A 9,269-nucleotide genomic window follows, 5' to 3' on the forward strand; every position below is an offset into this window, starting at 1 on the left:
TGACAGCTTTGTGATTTAGGTGTGATTTTTGCAATTCTTTATATATTCTGGATATCAGTTTCATGTCTGAGTTGTAGCTGGCAAATGTATCTAACATTGTGTAGGCTGGCTGTTTGTGTTGATAGTAGTTTCCTTACTGTGCAGAAACATTTTAATCTCATGTAATCCCATATGCTAATACTTAAAAGAGACATTTCCTATACTATTTAAGTCTGGTCCAGAAAGTCCTTGCCTCTACCTACAACCTCAAGTGAAATTCCTCCGTTTTCTGCTAAAAGAATCAGCATTTTTGATTTTTGGCTAATGCACTTGATTCATTTTAATTGCTTTTTTTTGTATTCTGCACAGAATGAGAGATGTGGATCTAAGTTTGTAGAAACATGTTTTTATGAGCACCATTTGTTAAAGAGACTTTATAGATACAATGCAATTGTCTTCAAAATGTCTATGATCTTACATAACTAGAAAAAAATGCAAGAATTTGCTGGGAAACAGAAAAGACTATGCATTGAGAAAGCATTTTTAATTCATTGCTAATTTTTAAATAGTAGTTTTGTTCATTCTCTAAGAATTTCATGTTATATTTTAATCATATTATTTCTTCCACTCCAGATCCTCCCCCACACCCTTGCCCATTCAACTTCATGTTCTTTCTCTTTCTTGAATAAATACAAACTAGCAAGCAAACAAAACGAGCATGAACTCCAATTTTTGTTGGCTGACTGCTCCTGGGCAAGGAGGCTTGTCTAGGAGTACAGTTGATATACTTACTGTGACTCCACTGAAGAAATCTGATTTTCCATTTCCCACTATCAATCAATTACAAATAGCTTCTCTTAAGCTGAATGAATATCACAAGAAGTATCATAATATCTGACTTGAAAACATGCTTTTGAGCTGATAAATTCAGCTTCCTCCTGACACAAAAATGCACATATAGACAAATGGTAGAAGACCCAGAGATAAGAATAAACTTCTTTCTCTACCAAACTTTACAAAGTCACCAAGAATATACATTGTATAAAATAAAGGTTTTTCAGATAAGGAAAAAATTCTAATGTGTACCTATCTACAACACTGAAGTACATCTTTGAGGTAAAGTTTCAATGTCAATCAACAGATACTACATAAATTATTAAGCAACAAGTAAAACACCATGCTAACAATGTGTTCTATGCACCCATTTGTGCACCGGATTCTCTCTCCATGCTTGGAGATGACTTCTCATTCATAGGTGGGCATGTTCTCTCAGATCATCTTTCTTTGTCTCTGTTCATACTCTTTCTTATTGCTGGAATAACATCCCCATCTCCTCTCCCTGGAACATTACAATTTCTTCCTTGGGCTTGGGTCCAATGCCCACATTCTGTGTAATTATTATGAAATCCATTGTACCTCACTCTAGGTGGACCTTCTTTCTTCTTTAACTGTCCTTAGAACCTTTAATTTCATTGCCCAAGAGTTAGTTAATGACTTTAATTGTTCTCTCTTCATACATCCTGTGAATCTATCTATCTATCTATCTATCTATCTATCTATCTATCTATCTATCTATCTATCTATCTCTATCAACATATCTTCTGCTAAATTATCTAAAGTTATCTAAAAATTGTCAAAAAGTATATTAAAGCACACAAGGTCTTTCCATCTATTCCTCTCAAAGACCTGACACTCATCCTCCTTAAAGTTTGCTCTGCAGACAGTCTCTACTATCAGGAAGCCTGCCTTAAGGTAGCCTCATGGACTTGAGACTAAAGGAAGGACCATCCAGAGACTGTCCCAACCAGGGATCCATCCCATAAACAACCACCAAACCCAGACACTATTGCATATCCCAACAAGATTTTGCTGACAGGACCCTGATATAGCTGTCTCCTGTGATGCTATGCCAATTCCAGGAAAACACAGAAGTGGATTCTCACAGTCAACTTTTGGATGGAACACAGGGTCCCCTATGAAGGAGCTAGAGAAAGTACCCAAGGAGCTGAAGGGGTCTGCAACCCTATAAAAGGAACAACAATATGAACTAATCAGTAGCCTCAGAGCTCATGTCTCTAACTGCATATGTAGCAGATGATGGCTTAGTTGGCCATCAGTGGAAAGAGAAGTCCTTGGTCTTGTGAAGATTATATGTCCCAGTATAGGGGAATGCCAGGGCCATGAAGCAGGAGTGCGTGGGTTGGGGAGCAGGGGGAGGGTTAGGGGATTTTTAGAGTGGAAACTAGGAAAGAGGATAGCATGAAATGTAAATGAAGAAAATTTCTAATAAAAAAGTAGCCTCATGAAATTTTCTACACTGATTACCATGGAACACTGCTTGTATTGTGGATCACTGGGGAAAAATATCCCAGTGACCTTTATGAACAGTGTCATGGATTCTGCCATGTGGCTGAGTTTGGTGAGATAAAATAATATGTAACAACAACTCATAAAGGTTTTTTTTAAGTACACTACAGGGAAGCAAAATCTATAGACAGTGTAATTATGGCAGAATTCTGTTGTCTTCTTGGGAGATCAACAAGATAGAGCTGGTAAAACTTTGCATGAACTGCTTTCATTGGTTGGATAGCAAGAAAGTGGCATTGCTATAAGTAGCATATTACTAACAGCAGGTCTACATATAGGAGGTAACTAATTAATATGAACTGAATAAATAACTTAATGAATACTTTTGAGAGGAGAAACCTAACCTGCATGCCTCAAGTAGATCTGTCAACCAGTATCTTTGTGACAATGACTGGTTCCACTCTGAGATTCAGTTGCTTTATCTGTAAAAGCAGGACACTGCATTTTCTGTCTTATGTCTCCATAATACATTAAATAACAATGATGAAATGTCTGATAAGCTGTAAGGAGCCTTTCATGCATGCCTGGCTAATAACAGTTAGTCATCTGGGCCTCATTATCCACAGGCACAGTAAAATGAACTTGATTTAGATACGGAGAAAATGAAGAAGGGTTTTAAGCAAGCTGGTAAATGGAAGCAGAGGATCTTTTTTCTAGAACACTTCTCCAACTTGGTTAGGAAGTATGCAAATGCAACAAGTATGTTTTAACTCCTATAAATGATGAAATATCCCCCACTTTCTCTGTGCCCATGTCTGGAAAATATATGTGAAAAATATGTTTCTAGTGTCCAGAAAATAATAGTTATATTTCTTGAGATTGTCTGTAGATTCAATTGGAAAATATACCTGAGCAGGTAGCACAATGCCTTGCACACACTAAAGGGAAATAAATGGTGGGCTTATTCTTCTCTTTCCTCCTCTTCTCTCCTCTTCATCCTTCTTTCTTATATTGTATCTTCCCTTTGCTTTCACTTTACTTCATGTAATCCCATCCCACCCCTTCCCATCCAGCTCACTGGGATTGTCCCAGGAAAGAATTGACACTTAGCTGTGCAAGAAACATTGAGATTAAAACTACTCTTCCTAACTATTCTGGCCGCATGATAAATCAGATAAAACACATATACGAAATTGTGTGAATCCATTACCTTCATTTTATATAATGAAAAACAAGCTTAGAAAGATTAGTTAGTTTGTCCAAGGTTATAAATCCTGTGTGAGACAGAAGAAGTTATTGGACCCAAAGTTGTGTGAGTCCAAAGGATCTCCTTGCAACTATGACATTATTTTCACTGGCATCCACTGAGCTGCTCTGATAAAGTGCCTGGAGCAAGCCCTGGATGCTGCACTCCCCAGCCTAATTCACTAATCCAACCGAGTCTGCTCCGTTCCTCGTATTAAATTCTTCATTTCATATTGGCCTCTGAAGGAAATGTTGGTCTTCTGTATTCATATTTGCATGAATTCAGTTTGCAGAATAGGATGGGCAGTATTCATAGTGACTCTTTAATTCTTGGCAGAAGGTTAACAGCAGATAAAGCTTTGGGATAAAACACTGTAGCTGATCACACTTGAAGTTCAAGTGAACAATTAGAAGTACACCACAGATATTTCACAGACTACAACTATATTAAAATGACTTGTTCTTTGAGGTAAAATTGATTTTATTCTTTTACCCAACACTTTAATATGGAAACCTACACTTATTTTATTTGTTGAATCTAGTATCTGTGTTTGGTTATGCCCCTCATAAATGTTTTCACACATAAAATATTATATCACAGAATTACATTGAAGACCAAAAGGAGTCAAGTGCATAATAAAGGACTAGTATATAAGAATAAATAGTATAAGAATAAATAGTGTATGAAAAGATTTGACACCTTGACCCTTTCACAGGGGTTGCCTGGGACCATCAGAAAACATATATACTTATAATTCAAGACAGTAGCAAAAATACAGTCCTGAGTTAGCAATAAAAAATGTATGGTTACAGGGGTCACCACAACGTGTGAAACTATTAAAGCATCCCAGCATCAGAAGGTTGAGAGCTACTGCACTAGGTGCAATTTAATAGGAGACCTGGGATGTGTTTTCCTCCAAGTCTTCCCTAAGAGAATTCTATCTGGAACATGTATGCCCCCGTATTCCTCATCAAAATGTCATAAAGACCCTCTCTCATTCCAGCTAGATCTCAGCTGATATTTTTGGACATTCCCTGGTAGGGACATTTATAGTTCAGGTGGTGCTCCAGCTGCTAAGGAGTGGCAGTGTTCTGTCATTGTAAGGCCTTCCTGTCTGAGGGTTGTCACTTGACCAATTCTCATGACTTAAACTCTATTATCAATTATTTATTCAGTGTGCCTTTTGACTTTGTACTATTTGTCATCTATTCAGCTCAGCATGGGAAAATCCAAAACACTAATAGTATCTTGCTTAAGAAGACAAACTTGTAACCAAGTAGTTCCAGTAACTATAGGAGAAATATATGCTAATGGAAGTACAGAGTGTCCTACTGGACATCAGCAGGGTGGGAAGGGTCATGGAGGGTCATTTGCATGCTGAAAGGCAATTATATGAGTGTTAGCTATGCAATAAAGGTTTAAAAAAGACACACTTTAGGCAAGAGGAATGATACATATACAGGCAGAGGCTCCTGGAAGAACAGAGCTTGACTCTAAAAATTAACTCTCAACTTCTAGAGAGATTACTGTATATGTTAGGAAGAGATAATGGGATGCAAAAAAAGCAGGGGAGACGAAGTGGCAAGGGGAATGAAAAAGAAAGAGAAATGTTTCCAGGGCGGTAATAAAAAAATCCACTAAATGTTAAAACTCTTGCCAGTACTGTGCAGTAACTAGTAGTCTGCTGTGCTTTCTAAACAGAATTTTAAAGAGCACCTTCTCATCCACACCAATACTACTTAGAAATGTTAATTTTATTTAGCACTTTATCACTGAAGAAACAATTTTCTCAACAAAGTCCTGTGGATTCTCTTTTCAGATGTCCTTAAAATGGTTTCTCCTACCTCCACAGTAAGCTTTACTTCTGTGATTTTGTCTGGTGCACTGAAAGGACCACCCAAAGTCTGTATATTGTGATAGTCTCCATTCTAGGTTGCACTCCACGTTACTGCAATTTTTCTTCACTTTTTAAAACAATGTCGTAGGCCCACTCCCAGTACTTTCTATGGCTTCTTACTACATACTGATAAGACCTCCCAGGTTTCATCCACATTTGCTGCTTGAAGCTTACTCTCAGGCATAGAGTAGAATAATTCTTAAAGCACAGATCAGATGGACACCAATCAATTTGTGTCATCATCAGAAGGAGAATTTGCCTGGCATGTACTGGAATGTACATACTGGTTGTTTACATCAGATGCCAAGGCTGGGTTGGCATCTATACCCTACTTACTAAATCGCTTAGCATTCTCTGAGTTCCTGAGTTTTTATTTGGCAAATTGCTTATTCCCACTAACTTCACGTATCTCATTTTTAGCATGAAGATAATCAGAACATCAGCTTCATATAAATTTCATGGATATAACTGAGATTATGCTATGAAGACCTTAGTATTGTGCATTTCCAATAAATACTATAACCCTTCACTACTTTCTGTTCATGCAGTGTAGCCTTTTGGCTGTTTCTATCAGGTCTCTCCCTCTATTTTCTTATCAGAAGCACTGCCCCTGAAGCATGGCTTTACCACTCATCATGCTGTATATTCTGCTTAGAATAACCAGCACCCACCAACTTGTTGTTTCAACATTACAACCTTCAGAAAGACACTGTGATCACATCGCTGATTTAACCCATGACAAATCAATCATTTCTTCTGTTCGCTCATGCTGCACACACCTTCATGATAACATGCATTGTACTGAATCATAAGTTATTGCTTATATACTTGCCACACCAACTAAGCTACATGTGCCTCAACAGTGAGCCATTGCTTATTTAACCTTGAATACTCTTTGCCTTGAATACTCAGTAATGATGGCAAGTTAAGGATGTTGGATAAATACATTGAGTGTCCAATGGGTGTCTATTAAATGTGGGGATAACAACTGAGTTCAAAACTGGTTTCTGACATCCATTGGAATGAGGCTCAAGGCTTGAGACAAAGGAATGGGTGTAAACAAGTAGGTGGCTAGGTGTTTAGGGCTCTTGATTTATTAGTAGTTAAAGCATGACTGAGGAAAGAGGTGACATTTCAGCAGATGGGCATTGTCATACCTCACTTGAGGAGTAAGAGATAGTTGTACATGCATACTATCGACCTCAGACACAGAAACACTAACCTTATCAAAGAGCTTCTCCCTTAGTCTCTTCTCCAAACAGACCTCTGTCTGTCTGTCTGTCTGTCTGTCTGTCTGTCTGTCTGTCAATCTGTCTGTCTGTCTGTTTCTCTCTCTCTCTCTCTCTCTCTCTCTCTCTCTCTCTCTCTCTCTCTCTCCTTCTCCTCTCTGTCTCTCAACTTTTCCTAATAATATGAGTATGTGGATATATATATATATATATATATATATATATATATATATATATATATACAAAAGAAAGAGACAAAAGAAAAGGAAAAGAAAGAAAAGAACAATGTTAATAATTACATAAAATAGGAACAAGAAAGTCAGTAACCTTGTTTAGTAGACAAGGGAATTTGTTACCAAGCATGATGACCTAAGTTCAATCTTCGCTACCCACATGATGGAATGTCGGAATAACATCCACCTGGTATCTTTAAATCCCCATATAGCCTATGCCATGCATACACATATCTCCAATAAATAAATGAACAATAATTTTTAAAGAATACCAGAAGATGTAGCATCAAACACTAATCAAAAGAAATCTGTATTGTTTACATTAATAACAAGACACATGGTATTCAGAAGAGATAGTATTCTGAGGTGTGGAGAGGCATAATAAAGCTATAAAGGAGTTAATTGACTAAGAAAAGACTGTGTGATGGGTTTACACAAATGGCAACATGTGTACAAAGCGGAGGAAGAAAAACTGACAGACAATAAGAACTCAAGTTTCCCAGTGATTCACAGAACAACATGATGCCCAAAAGAATACAGAGGAGTTGATAGAGCAGTCCTCCCCCCTCCCCCAGTGGATATCCAGAACTGCCAATAGCATCCCATTCTATAATACTGTTTTCATATACAAACATATCTGTGATACAGTTTAATTCACAAATCAGACACAGTAAGTCACATAACTCTTTATAACTAATGATAAAGTTAATTTATAGCAAAATGATAATGTTAATAAAATATAATGATCTCATTATATGATTTCCTTCCTTATTAAGAATTCACACTTACAGGTGACTTCTCTGTAGCTCAGCTGGAGTGACAGAGGGTATGGAAAAAAACAGGAGAAAATGGCTCAATGAATGAACTAAGCAGGGCTTGCATGGGCTCAGAGACTGAAGCAGCAAGTGTGGGACCTGGGAGAATCTGTTCTACATCTGCAAATATGTTACAGCTGTTAGTTTGGTGTTTTGCAGGATTCCTAACAATGGGAGCAGAAGTATCTCGGACTCTTTTGCCTGATCTTGGGACTCTTTCCCTCCTATTGGGTTACCAGCCTAGACAGGAAGACTTTTGCTTTGTCTTATTGTACCTTGCTTTGACTCTGTTTGACAGTCATTTCTTGGAGGTATGCTTTTTTTTCTGAACAGAAAACAGAGGAGGTGTGGATCTTAGGAAGAGAGGAGGAATAGAGGGAGGAAAATTGTGGGTGGGATGTATTGTATAACAGAAGAATCTATTTTCAATAAATATTTTATTTCAAGTAAAAAAGTATCAATATCTGGAAATTTCTATGTACTAATTTAGCCTATAGATGATTCTAGATAGATAAATGAAATTATGAAAAGTGAAGTTCTGGATAATGTAGCTGCCATACCACAACTAACTGCATTGAACTAATTAGTATTTAAAGTCTGGGGAGAAGGCTCAGCAGTTAAGAGAGTGTACAACACTGTTCTAGAGGAGTCATGTTTGGCTCTCAGCCCTGTGTCATCAGATGGTTGGTAATTCTAAGGATATCCAAAATTCCAGGGCAATCCTCAGTTCTGTGTGTGTGTGTGTGTGTGTGTGTGTGTGTGTGCACTCACACACACGTATGTGTACTCATACAGTTGTGCCCACACACACTTGATTAAACATTAATTCATATATACCTTTAAAAATCCTATACAGTGATATATACACTTTTATATGTGGAAAAAGGAACATTAATCAATATAGACTTCATAAGATCATGAAATGGCCATTAAAAATTATCAGAACTGATATAATAAAAAGATTTCCTCCTACAGTGGAATCAAACAAACTAGAAGTCAAATTAGCACTTAAAATAAATGTCTCAAAATACTTGTAAATAAAATTTAAAAGTTCAACATAAGACTGGGCCAAAAAAGAAGTATCAACAAACATGGAAAGATATTTTAAATAAAATAATGGTATACCTGAAGAAAACTTGTGAATGGTAATAAAAGTAGTGCAAAGAGGAATGTTTATGATATTAAACACTTTCAATAGCAGTGTACAAAATCAATGACCTTACTTCTGATTTAAACTAAAAGGGAAAAGTTGAATTAAGATAAAAATAAACTGAAGAATTAAAATAATAAAGAAAATTAGTATAGGGACCAGAGAGGTGGATCATCAGTTAAGAGAGAGCACTGCTCTTGTGGAGGACCCCAGTTCAGTTCCTACAACCCATAGTGGTTGCTGCACAACCATCCATGACTAAGAGCTCTACAAGAGAATATACATCTGTTAAATTGAGAAAAGAACAACTAACAAGTCAGAATCTGATTAGAATATATCCCTAAAACTGACAGATCAAATTTTCTTAGAGAGAGAGAGAGAGAGAGAGAGAGAGAGAGAGAGAGAGAGAGAGA

Source organism: Mus pahari, chromosome 15 (genome assembly GCF_900095145.1).
Source record: "Mus pahari chromosome 15, PAHARI_EIJ_v1.1, whole genome shotgun sequence".
Classification (NCBI taxonomy): domain Eukaryota; kingdom Metazoa; phylum Chordata; class Mammalia; order Rodentia; family Muridae; genus Mus; species Mus pahari.